At 40.5% G+C, this 17109-nt stretch overlaps 1 protein-coding gene across 5 annotated transcripts in view; it reads left to right on the top strand.

The window, feature by feature from the left end:
* Nucleotides 1-17109, top strand: part of ZNF536 (zinc finger protein 536) — a 417852-nt gene that overhangs the window by 150464 nt on the left and 250279 nt on the right. Inside the window, exon 1 of one of the 5 annotated variants that reach the window (XM_034788200.1) lies at nucleotides 6873-6913. The exons of the other annotated variants lie outside the window; for them this stretch is intronic. The gene's annotated coding sequence lies outside the window, so the exon portion shown is untranslated. Of the gene's footprint in view, nucleotides 1-6872; nucleotides 6914-17109 lie in introns of those variants that run through there. 5 annotated transcript variants of the gene reach the window in all.

Genomic DNA, 17109 nt, shown 5'->3' with positions numbered 1-17109 from the left:
CTTACAGCCCGTGGCTGGAGTTGGAGCTCTGTGTGATCTTAGCCTCACAACCTCTCAACTAGTTTACATTTTTCTTGTTGTATATGGTTAGTTGTACCCTGTATTTTAGTTGTTGTAGTTTGTTTCCCTCAGTGATGCCCTCACCAGGGTTTGAACATTGTCCTTTCTATGGGGGAGCAAACCCCAACAGCGATCCCCACACGCAGTGCTTGCTGTGTCTTGGCAAGACTCATGCCAAGAAGTGTTATGCGATATTCAGAGCAATTGAAAATGCTCTAGGTCTCGAGGTAACTCTTCTACCTCCCCTTAGGAAAAGCGTGGACCAGCACAAAGTTGGTGACAGCTTGTGGGATGGTGTGGATAACTCTAACCCTTCTCTGGTATCGAGTAGGGAGGTTAGAAACCCTGTACTGTTGACTCTGGTTCTGGACTTTGGGAATCCATTGAGTCTGATACCAATGAGGGAGATGCCTGTACTGATTGTTTCCATGTCGACGGCAGGCATCTACAGACCTCGGCCTTTTGATCCCATCTTCTCCTTTGGTCCAGGACTTCGCCAGAGCTGCATCAACTATAACCCCTTTGTTTGAATGATCCACTGAACCCTGGTGTCTGTTGACACCACACCCAGTGTTCCCCTTCCACAGGTTGAAGAAGCTGGGCTGGTACTGAGATCAGTATGGCAGACCTCAGTATGGGGATTCTCCTTGGCACAGCTGCAGTTGACACCGCATATGTTTCTGTGGTGGCTTTCACTGCCCTCAATGTTGGTACTGTCAGATAAACTGATCTTCCTGAAGATCAAGGCGGATCAAACCAAGCTCATTCTCATTGCTCCGACGTGACTGAGACAGTGCTGGTTCTCTGACCTTTTCATGCTGTCTATTCAGCCTTCCATACTGCTTCCTCTCCACCCCAATTTATTCACTCAGAATCACAGCTGCACTTGCATCCCATGCTCAGTTCCCTGCATCTCACAGCGTGGCTGCTGCATGGTTGAATGAGGAGGAAGAAAGGTGTTTGGTGGATGTCCAACAAGTCCTTCTCAACAGTAGAAAGTCCTCTACCAGAATAGCCTATTCAGCAAAATGGACGTGTTTTTCGGTGTGGTCATTAGCCTGCAGAATCCAACCAATGCTGGCTTCTATCCAGGACATCTTGGAGTAGCTAATACATCTTCAGTCACTGGGGCTTGCAATTAGTTCATTAAAAATGCATCTGGCAGCAATACTGGCATTTCATCCCCCTGTTCAGGGAAGAACAGTCTTCTCCAATGCCATGGTAACAAGATTGTTAAAAAGGGCTTCTTCATCTAAATCCTCCAGTCTGAGAGCAGTTCCCCTCTGGGACCTAAACATGGTCCTAGTGGCTCTGATTGGTCCTCCATTCGAGCCCCTAGCATCTTGCCCCTTTCCGCTCTTGTGTCAGAAAACTGCTTTCCTGGTAGTGATAACACCCACAAGGAGCAAGTGTGAGTTGCAGGCTCTGATGACGGAGCCTGCTTATACACAGTACTCCAAAGACAAGGTGACCTTACAACCACACCCAATTTTTGTGTGTGTAAAGTGATCTTTTGGTTTCATTTGAACATAGGCAGCGTATTTACCAATGTTTTTTCCTAAGCCACTTTCATCTCTGGAGGAGCGACATCTCCATACCCTAGATGTCAGGCAATGTCTAGTCTTTTATCTGGACAGGACTAAACTGTTTTTTGTGTTTCACCTCATTTGTTTGTATCATATGTAGACCACATGAAGTGTCAAGCGGTCTCTTTGCAGATGATAACCAAATGGATAACCTCCTGCACTCAGACGAAATAACCTTGGCTATGCCCATGCAGCATGTGCAAGCTCATTGCACAAGGGCGCAAGCAACATCCATAGTGTTCCTCAGTGACGTTTCATACATACATTCATGAACCATTACTCCATAACTGCACCTTCCAGGGTAGATACAAGCTTTGGAAGAGCGGTTCTGCAGTCCTTATTTAGGTAGACTCGGAGCCCCACCTCCTGGCAGGGAGGGGTACGGTTTGTGAGTCGCCTGAGTGGAATGCATCTACTCAAAGAAGATGAAACGGTTACTTACTGTATCTGTGGTTCTTCGAGATGTGATGCAGATGTGCATTCCACAACCCATCCTCCATCCCCTCTGCATCAGAGCTTTGTGTCCCAGTATTCAGTGTGAAGGAACTAATGGAGGGGTGGGATGGCACTGGTTCATGTAGCCAGGGAAGGGGCTATGGCCATGAGGCGCGAGTGCTGCCCCTTTACAGGCCTTGCTAGGCATATTTCTCCAGTGCTGCGTGCGTGCGTGCATACCTAAGTGGAATACACATCTGCATCACATCTCGAAGAACCACAGTTACAGTAAGTAACCGTTTCTTCTTCCATCGCCATGAACTATTCTTAGTTCCCATCCTCACAAAATGATAGCTGTGGCTCATGGTTGAAAATACTCATTGACATACAATGATGATTATTTTTCACCATGATTATTTTTCAAGGATGGGTTTTTCATTATGTTCTCTAGGTGATTCAGCTCCACTTCCCAGGTCTCAACTCCCATGATGTCCAGTCTGTATCACATAGACAATTTAACTAATCTTCTGTCAGACTCTTTGCCCACCTCATTCATCTGGCTTTGTGTAAATCGAGAGTGGGAGGGGACAGCCTCCTTTCAATTCAGAGCGGTATCTTCTAGTTCAACATTTTTCATCCCTTAAACTTTTATGACATGATTTCCTTATTTAAGACTCACTGTTGCTGGGTGACAACTGTCATACAGCTAAAGCACCTTAGAAATCCATAGCCTAGTTTAATATGTTGTATCAAAGTGACTTGAACACTCAAATATGTTAGCGGTATCTATTCTGCTATTCTTGTTCTGTCAAAGCTAGAAAATTCTGACTTGTCTAATAAACAGATAAACCAGTCACTAAATAAGAGCATAAAGCTTGGTGACTTTGTGCTTCTTACAGGCTGTATAAGTGAGAGCTCTGGAACAGCAGAAATGTGCACAAATCAGGCATATGTATATTCTGACCTCTACTGACAGACTCTGTTGGCCAGTCTGCTGCTCTGAGTTTTCACTGTTCTAAACTATGGTCAGCTATGCTGCCATGGTCAGCTGTGGCTCGCTGTACTAAACTATGCCCAGCTTGCTGGTGACACAGACTGTTGGGCTTCCAACACAGATTTCAAGTGGCAGGGCAACTGATACAAAGCTCCTGATTTGGCACCCTTCACCCATCTAGACTGTATTCTTTCTTCCGCCCCAGTTTTTCTCCTCCCTTGATGAAGAAACACAGGCCAGGCAGCCTCTCTCATTCTGGGCAGTTGGTTTTCATGGCCTTTGCTAGAACTCTTATTAGGATTTACCCTCAACTTGAGTCCCATCAAGGAATCTAGGGAGAGAAAGACGAGAGAGTGGAATGGTCACCTTTGGAACTGGCACAGTTCAGTCTATGCTTGCTGGCTTCTTTTGCCTGGCCTGTGGAAGCACAGGAAGACAGAGGAAACCTTCTGTAGAAACATTGGGTTAGCAGCAGCACAATTAGACTCTTCTGTTGACAGTTCCTTCTGTACATCTGAAGGCACTTGTATGGAATGAATGCTTCAGATTAGGTAGGACCTTCAGATTAGGTAGGTCCTCCATCCCTCACAGCTATTATGTCTCTGAATGAGGGTCCCTAGGACCCTCTTAGGTTTTCAGATATTTGAATTGTTTCATCAATAGTAGACTGAAGGGTCATTTGGCTTCATCCATTGTTTGGGAGATTTTTTGAACTAAGTTAAGAGACTGGTTATTCCCTTAATGGCTCTAGCTTTTGGGAGGACCAGCTGGACACAGCCCTTAAGGATGATAATCCCTGCCAGAAGGGGCCACATCTCCCTCAGCCTCTCACTTCAAGAGATTTGGGCTGGGAGGTTCATGAATGCTTCACATTTTTCCAAGTACATCTAGAATAGGTTTGTAGAGAAGTCTTCATATTGACAGTGTCTGCTCTCCCTCCTCAAAAGGTCTGACTGGGTAGTCAGATTTCTCTGTTCCTACAGAATTGGACTGCAGCCATCCAAGACAAATAGGTCCTTTCAATTGTGATAAAGGCATGAACCATCAATCCTAGGTGGTTTCATTCAGAAGTTGTTTCTAGCTCTGGCCTTGACTGTCAGTACAGAAAAGAGATCAAAACCTATAACAGCTAGGGGCCTCCAACACTCTCAAATGACTCATCTTTTCACCATCCCTGGACAGAATGGAAAAATCAGGAGATGGTGCTTAAGAATTTATTTGTCCTCATGGTATCATGTCAAGATCTGGTACCATGGTCTAAGATCTGGTCTTATGGTCCCAAGGCAGTTTCTGCTCATCTCAAAGTAGAAATATGGTCAAGTCCAAGGTAAGTCCAAGGAAAAACTCCCCATCTCCACCTTCTACGCACTTCTTTGTCAATGAAGAAATCTCTGAGTTAGTGGAAATGTAAGAATATATTGAATCACCCATGGAGCATTAAAAACATTCTTAAAATGTTTGGTCACCCTCCTATTGAATAAATTCACTTCATTCCAATAGCTATTCTTTCCAGGAAGGTGTCCTTCTTGATGGTCACTACCTCAACTGGCAAGATGGCGGGTACCAAGTGCTCCCTTGTATTTCCCAGTATGGTCAAAATGGTCCTAGATGTGTGCCCTAATTTTCTTCCTAAAGTTTATCATCCTGTCACCTGAATTAGACAATTGCTTTGCTAGTTTCTGCTCTAAACCCAAAGAATAAAACGAGGAAATGTCATAGCCTTGATGTGTGCAGGGCATTAACACTGGAATCTCAGAATTTAGATGCATAGATACCAGGATGAGGAGAATGGTATAAATAGACAGAGACTCAGAATCCCTTTCTGAGGGCTTCTCAGTCTCCCAATTCCTATTGGTGAAGTGGATCCACTCTTGTATAAGAGAAAATAGCAGGTTTTCCCCACCAAGTTAAACCCAAAGCCCAATCTTCACTCACCACTATAGTTCCTGGGGCGGGGTGGGGGGAATGGACATGGTTTAGCTGGGAAATTATGCAGGGTAGTTACCTGACTGATGCGGGGGGAGAGTGAGAAGGAAGTGGTATCCGGCTGACTTAATGGTGCCAAAATGGGAGCTTTTCATTAGTCGCCCTTCCTTTGGACATCTGCATGGGAGGTGATGATCCCTTTAGTGAGAGCTCAGAAAGGAATTAGAAGCTTAAATATTCTCCTGTTTGTTTCTGCAGATTCAGACAGCTAATCAGAAAGCCAAAGTCTGTGATGCATATTTAAGTCAAATACAGTATATATTGTACATCCCTTACTGATACAAAATTGAACCCTACTTGGAAATGAAGGACCATACTGCACTACCAGTGACAGACAACACGACTCTCAAGCAGATGAGAGACCCTAGAATAAGTTAAATAGTCAGCAGAACAAAGTATGAATTGTCCATATAGCTTAATCCATTTTAAAAAGAAGACACCAACATTAATTACTAGAATGATGTCCTTGCCAACAGAATAATGCACAGTGCCATCCTATTCCATCCCACCTCCCTTCCATGTATAGGCCATTAATTAGTGCCTTTGCAAAATGAGTCTTGTAGCTAAGAATTTAGTCAGATTCATGTACAAATATAATTTTGAAAAGGGTACTTATGATGAAGCAGCAAGAATGCAAGCTGTTCATTGGTGAAACACTGATTACATAGACTGTCTTGAAATGTTTTGGAGCACTATGCAGTCAACCTGCACATACTAAACCATATTGGAACTTTGTAAGCTCCCAAAAGACCATGTGATATACTGATGTGGTTTGGAAAATGGGATGGTCCCTCTACCAACTCTAGCTAAACTTGTCTTCAAGTTAATTTTTCTTTCTGGTACATTTAACCATTTACACTCTATTTATTGTGGATCTGTATCAGCTTGAGATTTGAACTATATGGAACAAACCAGTCTAAAAAAAATTGCAGCTTCAGTTCAGTTCCCTGTTTAGTTGGTGAAATAGAACTTATTTGTTTCAATTAATGATTTATAACAATCCAACCACCAAGAAAGCTAAGCCATATGCAAACTTTGAAGATAATAAAAATACCCACCGTGTTGATCCTCATATGTCACCAGCACTGTTGATGCTTTGCCTGTTGAGGTCTTACTTCAGCAAAGAACTTAAGCACATACCTAACTTCAAGCATGTATGTAGTCCCATTGACTTCGCTATGTTAATACAAGGTTAAGGTTGCAGCATTAAAATCAGGAATTGCAAAAGTGAAGCCTCCAAAAGCAACATTAATGTGGCCATATTGTGCATCCCATATGCTTATGCTATGCATTTTACATCATAGATATTTATTTAGTTATGTATTTAACCATTGCCACTAGGACCAACCACTTCGGTCTCTGCTTTTTGCTGTATGGGAAGTCCTTCAAATGGATTCTCACTGTTTGAGTCACATTTTGGGAGGCGTCCCTTAGGAATTCTTACACAGGTCTCCAGAGTGGAAAATGTAGTTCAGCATGAACACAAGCTCACTGAGACGTGGAAAATTGTAGGTACATTTGACCGGAGACGCTACAGGATGACCAGCAGGCCCAGTAACATTGCTATAAACATGGAGCCCATAGAAATTTGAATTGGAACTTTTAGAGCAATAGAAAAATATTTTTTTTGTTGTAAATCAATGCAGTTGCTCTTGTGTTTGACACTGTTCTATGTAAGGACAGATACATTAGGCCTCATTTTATAGGCATTCTTCTTGAGGCTTATAAGTATGTATTGCAAACTTTTGGAACTGTCTAAACTTTTCCTTATATTTTTCCTTCATTTAGGGAACACACAGAGCTGACTGCAGACTGGGTTATAAAATAAATGTGTTTTATGTTCATTTTGCAGGTATGTTACTTCTCATTATTATATAATTTGTGACTTGAGGTCTCTCTGTATGGAAATGGTTATAGCTGAAGAAAAGTATTTAGTAATTTACAGGTGTTCAGTATGTCAATGATGGTAGACTTAAAATTAGACGTACCTGCTTTGTGCTGGGTTTGTGGGAGCATGTATGGATGTGTGTCACGTTTTCCGTGTTCTGCCTGCCTCCAGAGAAAAGGAGCAGGAGTACTTGTGGCACCTTAGAGACTAACAAATTTATTAGGGCATAAGCTTTCGTGGGCTACAGCATCCGAAGAAGTGGGCTGCACTCCTGTTCTTTTTGCAGATAGAGACTAACACGGCTGCTACTCTGAATCCAGAGAAAAGGGTTACTTTAGGGTATCAGTCCCATTCTGCGGGAACGGACCAGGCATGTGGAGCAGATCACATAATGTAGTGTAGGTGCACCAGCAAGAGCAAGCTGCATTCATTGTCCATAGCAACTTAAAGATAATCTGCAAGTGTTTTTTGTTTTAAAGTCCATAATGATTAGGAAAATAACCACAATTTGCCATTAGTTCAACACATTATTACTTTTTCTTTTTCTCCTTCTTAGGTCTATACTGTGTTTATTTTCTGATCATCTTCTTCTTACGCCACCGACATGGCCCAAAATGCACTGAGCTGGTGATGTGAGCACCCTCAGTGTAACAGAAAGTCCAAGTCCTGTGGAGTTTTCTCTCCCTTTCTTTTTATTTTAACCACTGAGGTTTTACTTTTTGTTTTCCTTCAGAAAACAATAGAGGACCATTTAGTAATGCAAAAAATGAACTTACCTTTTCCTCTACTCCCTGTTCCAGTGCTAATCAATAGTTACATTGACGACACCGAGGCATCTCTGAGCAGGAAGAAGGTGAACAGAGAAGAACTTGTGGATCTGTTAAAGAAGAAGTAGGAGAAATTGTAGAACAATGCATTGCGTTAGCTGTGGATTATGGCTATTTTCCATGTTGGCTTTACTGATATTATGGCTGAATACTTTTTCTTTAAAACTTTTTGCAGATTATCTTTAATGATATGCTGGTGTGTCCATCATTTTTGGTGGTTTATTCAGCTTTTGGAAGAAATTTTACAGGGGGAGAAAAGTTCTCCTTAGTGTACAGAAAGTGTAGTGAAAATGTGAAGATAAGTTCTTGCTTGGGGCACGTAACTGGCTGTTGTTTAAATCAGTAGGCCATGACATACAGTGGTCCAAGTTCTGTCCTGCATGCATAGAAGGGGTTTAAAGATTTGAACCTCAGTCAAAGCCTATCAAAGTCATTGGAAAGACTTCTGTTAACATCTATGGGCTTTGGGTCAGGCCCTTGATGTTTATATTTAAAAGGAACATTTGACACTGTACTGAATAGTGCACAAGTTTAGATACCAGGAGTTGTGTGAAGATTTTCTTGCCAATTCAGGCGGTGCTTCATTTCAGGAACAGATCCTGCGGAAAAGTTTATAGTTTTTCGTTGAAAGTCTGTATAACTCACATGTTCTAACCAGACCAGCAGAACTCAGTGTCAGATGAGTTTCACTTTGAGTTTTGTTTTAATATTCTCAGTGTGATTCAGCTGTGAATGTGTCTTTGATCCCCTGCAAAGGTACCACAAGAGGTAGCAAAACATTGTGGTTTTATAGCTGTTAATATTATTTGCTATTTACTTCAACTTCAGAGGGTTTTATTTGGGATGGGGGTAAAGATTCTTTACTCAGTCATCTCTTCTTAGTTATTTGTAGTAAAGTAGTGCCACAAGGGGCCCAGCTGAGATCATGGCCCCATTGTGCTTGACACTGTGCAAACCCAAAGTAAGCGACAATCCCCACCGCAAAGAATTTAAAATCTAAATGGAGAAGACACAAATGGATAGGAGAATTGAAGAATTTATTATCCCCATTTTACAGATGTGAAACTGAGGCACAAAGATATTAAATTGACTTATCTTAGGTCATACAGGAAGTTTCTGCCAGAGCCAGGAATTTAAACGAGGTCTTCTAAGTCAAAGTCCAGTGCCTTAACCACAAGATCATGTCTCCTGCTTATGGCGTTTTCCAACCTTCCACCATCTGGTTCATCTCAGGCCCCATAGTAGAACAATTTCCTTTTGGTTAGAGTTGGTGGGAAATGTTTTTTCCCCTCCTAAGAAAATTTTTGAGATTTAAATATTGGGACAAAACTCAAAATCACAAATTTATGCAGACCAAAAATCAAAAAACTTTTTGGGCTTGAGTTATTTTGTCTCAATAATTTCAAAATGTTTCATTTCATATCTATTTTTTGTGCATTTTAATAGTTTAAATCACGGTATAGTTTAATACAAAAAGTCATTTTGAATTGACAGAAGGAATTTTTTTATTTAGAAAATGTCAGAAGAAGAAGTTTCAGATTTTTAATTTTTTTTTTAAACAGGAAATTAATTGAAACCAATCCCTTCCCACAAACAGTTTTGGTTTCAATGGATCATCCTTTTTCAATTGAAAAAAAAAAGTTTCATTGAAAAATTCCCAACCGGCTCTACTTTTGGATGAAGTGGGCAAGATGAACCTACAAACCCTGCAAATAGATTGATAACTGACGTTGGTTCAGGTACCTTACCACTGCCTCCAACCTCTACCAGTGGGGGTAACTAAAAGCTTCCAAAGTGTTTTTCAGTGGGTCAGTACTTCCGCATTAAACATTTAGAAAAGAAAAAGTTAATAATGGCCAGAAATGTGTCATGGAAACAATGATCAGCTGAGTTTTCCACAAATAAAAAAGATTATTCATGAACATAAGTGGACTAAGAGCCTTAAACTAGAGCAGGGATCGGCAACCTTTCGCACGTGGCTCACCAGGGTAAGCACCCTAGTGGGCTGGGCCGGTTTGTTTACCTGCCACATCTACAGGTTCGGCCGATCGCCGCGGTTTGCCGCTCCAGGCCAATGGGGGTGGTGGGAAGTGGCGGCTAGCACATCCCTCGGCTAGTGCCGCTTCCCACTGCCCCCATTGGCCTGGAGCGGCAAACTGCGGCCAATGGGAACCGCGATTGGCCAAACCTGCCGACGCTGAAGGTAAACAAACAGGCCCGGCCTGACAGGGTTCTTACCCTGGCGAGCTGCATGCCAAAGGTTGCTGATCCCTGTAATTTATATCACCATTGAATTTAGCCCTAGAAATTTTGTTGTCTGTTCACAGGAATTTTTGTGACACCTGCTCTTTCCCAGCCAAACTAGGTATTTGAAAACACCCATCTTAATACTGGTGTTTCTCTTTCTCCTCTCTCTCTCTCTTTTAACCATACATTTTAACTAGCTCACTCTTTGTAAGCTTTGTAACAGAAAACTACAAACTACCACATTGGAATCAAGTTTTTTTTTTTAAAAGGCACTGGTTTAGAGCAAGATTGTCCACAATAAATATATTAGTTTAAAAATTAAGTTGCAATACAAGAAGACATGCATGCTTAATGTTGGAAGTAAATCATATTTTTTCCTAACACATTGAAGAAATTGTTCAAAAACAGTTCATCCTACTGTAAATATTGCCCCAAGGACAACAAGACCTTTGATTTGTCTGCTGTACATGTGCCACTTGCATAAATTCAAACTGTCTGGGTCCAGTTTTAATGCACACCCAACTTTTGTTTGGACTTGACCTATTTTCCCCTTTGTCAGGATTCCCCTTTGGATTTGCATTGCCTCTCCTTATCATCACCAGTTCCTGTCAAACATATATTCTTGTATATGTTCAAAAGTTCAAGTTACTAAAACACTATACTTTGGTATGATAGATAGAGGGGATAGTCACATTTTGTCACCTTCTTGGACAAATGCCAGGAAGGTAGGACAAATGCCAGGAAGGTAGGGAGCGTGACCCGTGTCAGAATAGGACCCTTGTCGATGCGTGGCTTCTTTTTATATAAAAGATGCCAACAAAAAGCGAGAAGTTCTTTTGGGGAGAAAAAACTCCCATTTTCTGTTGTTCAGATTTAGCACTGGAGATGACTGGAACTAAAAGTATTCTTGAAATTGCAGAAAAACTTTTTCTTGACTTCTAGCAAGAATATAATTCCTCCCCCCCCCCCATCACTGAGCAGTGTGATGATCTATCTATATCTGCCTTCCAAATGTAGCAGATTATGATCTTGTGTTGAAAGCACAAGGTTAGGAATCAGGAGATCTGTGGTGTGTTCCTTGCATTACTCCAGATTCCTCTGTAACTTTGCACAAGTTGTTGTGTGAACATTTTCAAAAGTGACCATTATTTTCTGTGTTTCAGTTTTTGGATGTTCAGCTGGAGGCTCCTTAAGTTGGATACACACAATCAGTTTTAAAAATTCTGTCTGTAACTTTGCAATGAATCAGTTTCCACATCTGAAAAATAGTTACCTACTATGCATACATCACAGGAGTGTTGAGACAATAAATTCATTAATACTTATACAGAGTTTTGAGATGCTCAGACAGAAGGGGCTATTTAAGGGCGAAGTATTATCTTTGTCTTGTTATGTATTTAAATAGAATACGATAACCATCATCATGAACCAAACCCCCAAGATGGTGAATAATATTTTAGTTTTTTGAAAATGACCCAAGGGTCACCTGTACTATTGATAGGATGTAGTCTTGTGTTAAGGGAAGGTTTTTGGATGAAGAATAGTCAGTGGGAGTTTTAATTGCAATAGGATTGCAGAATATGATCCCCTGGGAGGGTTGCACCTTTGTGCATGTGGAGGGCCCTTGACAGTGGAAAATCTGCCTGGGATGGTCATGGAGGCACATCAAGGTCACAGCATCCACCGTCATCTTCTGCTAGGGAGATCTATAGGTGGTGCTTGCTGAGAAGGTTGTGTGGTTAGGGTGGCCGCTGGCAGCACCAATTCAGCACATCCCTCAGTAGTCACCACACTAAGGACTCCGTGGGGTTTCTGTGTGTTTTAAAGCTGCTCTCCCCAGTGTAACCCCTGAGTGTTGACAATGGTGAGAACATTGGCTGCCCTCAGGTGGGGTTGACTCCCCTCAGGAATGCAGCAGCCCCTGATAGCTCAGGAAGGAGCAGTTTGGACCTCCCTACCCCAGCAAAACAGAGTCATGCCCATAGCCTTTAATTCCCTCAGAATAAGGAAGTTACTGTATTTTTATTTTATTTTTCCCCTCTTGGTATTCAGAGTATTCTTTGTTAATCTTCCTTATTTATTTAAATGTTAATTGGTCCTTGTTAATTTGGTTTTCTGTGCTGAAAGCCAAGGTCAACAATGAGACCTTCTATGTTAGCTCTTAGCATGATTACATGGTACCATACTGCTTCTTGGAGAAAAGTAACAAGAAGCCTCTTCCCTGTTTTAATGTAACCTTTATGTTAGGAAAAGAGTTGGAAAGAGATTGGGTAGAGAGAGAGAAAATGCATGCTTGACACTATCTTGAGGGGCTGAATGATTAAAAGGGGCTGGTAAATTAGAAGACATTTGATTTGAAAGCAAAATATCACTTAACCCCTAAGAAACAGACATTTGTGGCCTTGGGGTTAGGTATAAAAATAACACGATCGTTCTTGTACTTAGAAAGGTTGGGATTGTTAATAGTGGAACCGAAAAATGCTTTACCTTTCACGTCTGCTCCTATGTGCAACTCTCAAAAGCCGCTGCTTTTGGTTGTTGCCCCAGTAGCAATCACTTCTGAGAACACACATCCCTTTGCCAGGCATGGCCATCTTACAAGATAAAAGCAGGATTTTTCTAAAACAGATTCTGTACCATGGGGCAAAAACGTAAGTAAACAAACAGAGCTATCATAACACTTTAAATAGTAATCAAATATGTTTTGCTGTTTGCATTCAAAGGGGTGGGAAGGTAACTTGACAAGATGAAAGAAGGAAGCAGATTTGTGTTCCTTCCCCCCTGTCTCCCCAGTAACAGGTACAGAGTTTTAGTGAAGACTTCAAGGCAAAAAGAAAAAAGCATAGAATATACTGTTATGGTGTTATTTTTGTCTTTCATTTTTATGTCAACTTATTTGTACTTAAAGGAATCTTTCCAAAGAGTTAAGAAGCATCATTAAATAAAGACTGTGAAATGTGCAATATGGCTTATTTATTTAAATGTTAATTGGTCCAACGAACACTTCTAATTAGCTCTATATTTGCTTAGCAAAAAGTTTTACAAATTCCAATTGTGAAAAGCAGCTATTTTGAGCTGGTAAGCATGTTGCAGAATCAGCTATGATTTTTCTATAGTTCTCAGCCCTTGAAGGCACAATTTAATTTTTCATGTATGCATACTAGCAACGGTAAACACTTGCGAGTGTAAAGAACCTTCTTTAATTAGCTGCACAACAATTAAAGGATTCACAAACTAAATTGAACCCTGTCTCTGTGCTTACTAGCTGAATTCTACCACCTGTCACAACAGCACTTTGTTCAATCTGTTATGCAAAATCATTATAGCAATATAGCTGAGGAAAAAAAAAAAAGAAAACAGCAATTATTTCTTACTTTTCTCTTGAATGGGTTATTTTGGGTTATACTGATGTCAGGTTCATTGAAGCTAACCTTTTGAAATCTGTAACAGCATAATACTTATATGGCAGGCATAGAATAGCTAGAAGAATATTTAGTTTTACCCTTTTAAGAGCAAGTAAGGCACATCCTTAAAGTACGGTACTTTCTCTGATCATTTGAAAAAAAAAACAAAACCCAACTGTGCTAACTCTTGCAGCAGCCTGTTATTTCTCTTCGTCAGAGAACAAGTGACAAACATCTAATAGTACAACATACTCCTTTATTATTAAAGCTTGTAACCCTAGGTAGAAACTAGTTTTAAAAACACCTCTGCAAAGCAGCGGCTTCTTAAGGTTTGGAGAGTTGTACCATTTAGTTTCCTTGTTCACAATTCTAATGTTCCTATTTGTTCATTAACTTTTAAAAATCTTTAACATGACTTAAAAATTAAACTTGCATACACTGGACTTTTTTTTTATTGAGCTAACTTTATTTCCTCTAGTGGCAAGTGGTTGAAAGCAAAGGAGGAGTTTTACATGTTTATAATGCAAGGCTTGGTAACTTTTGCATTTAAGGTGAAGTTCTCCTAAGCGAAGAGAGGATGCACAAAGCCTCAGACACCAGTTTAGCCCCACTTTGATTCTTTATGACCGAGCTTGGGTGCAGTGGTTCTGCAGGTAGTCTTCTCCATGCATGAGGGACTCTATGATAAACCTGTATGGGGTGGGTCTAGGTGAGCCCCAAACTAATGAAGAGGGCTAGTAACTGAATAGGCTGGTTTAGCTGCTGTGGAGGGATTTCACTGTAGCACTCTGGCCTGCCTGTCAGCTGGGGTAGCCCCTAGAGTTACCTGCCTAAGTCTCACTTACTTTGTTCAGGGAGAGGTGAACTTCACCCCTGTTTTTCAACAGTATATTTCTTACTCAGGTTGAATTCCCAGTGAAACCAGTGGAGTATTTTGGTTTTGTATGGAGCACAAGGCTGGGCCATTAGTGAAGGGACAAATATTTACATTTCTTGTTACTTCACTACGGAAGCTGGCGAGAATAATGGTATCTATGCAAGCTTTCATGCAAAAGATGTAAAGGTATATTTTGTGCATACATTCACCTTAACCGATGAGCTGAAAGTTAAGCTGCTTGCTGACAGTTTCCTAAATTCATATCAATAACATATTGTTAACCACTGTGACTGAAGCTAAAAGCGTCTGCTCTTGGATAAAGGATACATGATATGGGCATTTTGTAAGCTGGGGTATAAATGAATAACTATGCTCATTCAAAGTGCCTACATTTTTCAATATTATAATATTTTAAATACATGCCCCTCTACATCATTTAGTGAAAATGTGGAAAAAGTACAAAGAAGCCTTTTGAAAACACAAAATGCTTTCCATAAAAATGCCATGAGGAAAATAAAAGCCAAAGGTCTAAAGTTGAGAAAGAATGTGTTTTTATATTTCTCATAGTTGAAAGCTGGAAGGGAGACTGTTGCTTTGTTTAAACAGATCTATGATACATGGATAAATCTGCATTGAGAAATGAGAAACTAGAACTTACTAAATTTGCCCTGTTCATGCTTCTTCAGTTCAAATCAAAATATCTGGCCTGTGCCGGATTAGGAAATGTCATTAATTGTGGATAAACTTACATTTAATTAAAAAAGAGATTTAATAATACTCAATATATGTACCACTATAGATACAGGAAAAGGGAAACCTTAACCTAGGAACAGTATACTTCTTACTCAGGTGAAATTGCCAGTGAAACCAGTGAGGAGTTTTAGAAACAATGCAATGTAATGTTAAAGTTCTGGCCAGACAGCTCAGGAGTAGAGTTTTGCAAAGGAAACCCAAGCCCCTAAAAGTCATCTGCTGTGAGGCTCTTGGTGCCCAATCCCATGGGGTGACGAGACCCCATCTCCCACTGAAACAAATGAGAGAGCACCCACTATGTCTTTGGTCAGGCACTCGAAACTCAACCCAGATTTCTTAAAAGGGCCCCTGAGCTTTTTGAACCTTTCCAGTTACTCTGTTTTAGGGCTGAAATCATGCAAGCTTTGCTGTTTAAATATTGCTATGCAACAAAAACAACTCAAATAGGTTTCAACAAAAATTTCCTTTGAGTTTTTGGGTTAAAAAATTTGGAGCAAAATTCAGTGTGTGAGTACTTCAAATTAAAACGTAGGGAAGGTTTACAACATGAATGAGAGAAAATGAACTCAAGTCACAGAGCTGTGCATTGCTTAAAAACCCCTGAAATTCCCTCAGTGAAAGTAGCATAATGTTTATTTGCATGTTATTTTCTAAACTATTATAGCAGAGTACTGTATTTTAATCTATGGTTTTTGTGATCAGAACTCCTCAGCTTTTCTCAGCCTACTATAGGGCAATAGCCGCTACGAATACTGTCAGTCATGCTAAAGGGTTTGGTCAGAATCTTACTAGACTTGGCTAGAGTAGGCTGTTAAGAATGTATTCCAGTTAGCAGAGTCCTTCTTCCCATTGACTTTGCAACCATAATTGAACCTGCCAGTGTCTGTCATCCTGTGACTGCATTTATCAGACCTAATTTCAGTCTTGTTGCCATTCACCTATCAGCCATGAATGAGAGCGTTTCTCTGACTTTTCAGTCAGACACCCAGAATACTGTAATTAACAAAAAAAATTACGTAAAGGCCTTTTATCCCAGGGATATCTTTCAAATATATTATATTATTTTAAAATAGCGGCAGCAATCAACCTCATTTATCCACCTTAGACATATCTGGAAGGTTTTCTGTGCCTTTTTCATAATGATTAGAGCTAAAGCAAGGGTGCCCACACAACACTCAGGGCTACATTGGCATCTTGTTAGGATCCGGAGGCCCACACCAGAATTGCATAGACTGTTTTAAATTTACATAGACTGTTTTACCATAATCTTTGCTTATACTGGTATCTTCTTTTATATAGGATATGTATAGTCATTCTGTTTCCTCTGCTTGATCCTTCAATGAAATTATAGGGTGACATTCATTCCTCACAAGTTTCACCTCACTGACTTCAGTGGGAAGGCACAGGTGTAACCAAAGGCTGTTTTTGACCCCTTATTGTGACTTGGTGATATCCCAATCATTTCCCTGTCCCTAGATCATTGAGAAGGAAAGGCAAAATTATGAGGCAAAATAATGTTAGGCAGGTTAGAGACCATTTCAGCAGCAGCTAGGGAAATAAAGAAGAGTATTCCCAAAGTCAATTGCATTTGGTACAATCATGTTCAGTATTGTCTCCCAACTCAAGCAGCCATTGAAAGGAATAGTATTAATGGCAGCAATGTTGATTGACCATTTTTGTTTCTCTAATATGGTAGTCTGGGGAGGGGGGAGGAGGAAGCATGTTGTATTAATATTCTCTGACTGCTGGGTAGATATGATTATAGCAGTTGCAGATCAAGCCATGTGTGTCTTTGCTGTGTACTGCAACTGCTAACCACACATTTGTAAGACTACACCACTTATCTCAATGTGAAAGCGTAACAGGAAGTATTAGTGGCTTCTAAAGTTATCAGCTCCACTGTTGTTGTTCATGACAATGATCAATTAATAACATTCAATGACAATAGCAGTGATAAATTGTATCAATAGAGGTATACACAGACCAGAAGACCAAACTATAAAGGAGATTTGTATTTTCCAATGTTCCGTTTTTCTAGTGTGACAATTAAGT

This window comes from Trachemys scripta, chromosome 13 (assembly GCF_013100865.1).
Source record: "Trachemys scripta elegans isolate TJP31775 chromosome 13, CAS_Tse_1.0, whole genome shotgun sequence".
NCBI lineage: Eukaryota > Metazoa > Chordata > Testudines > Emydidae > Trachemys > Trachemys scripta.
This window is presented reverse-complemented; position numbering and strand designations above follow the sequence as displayed.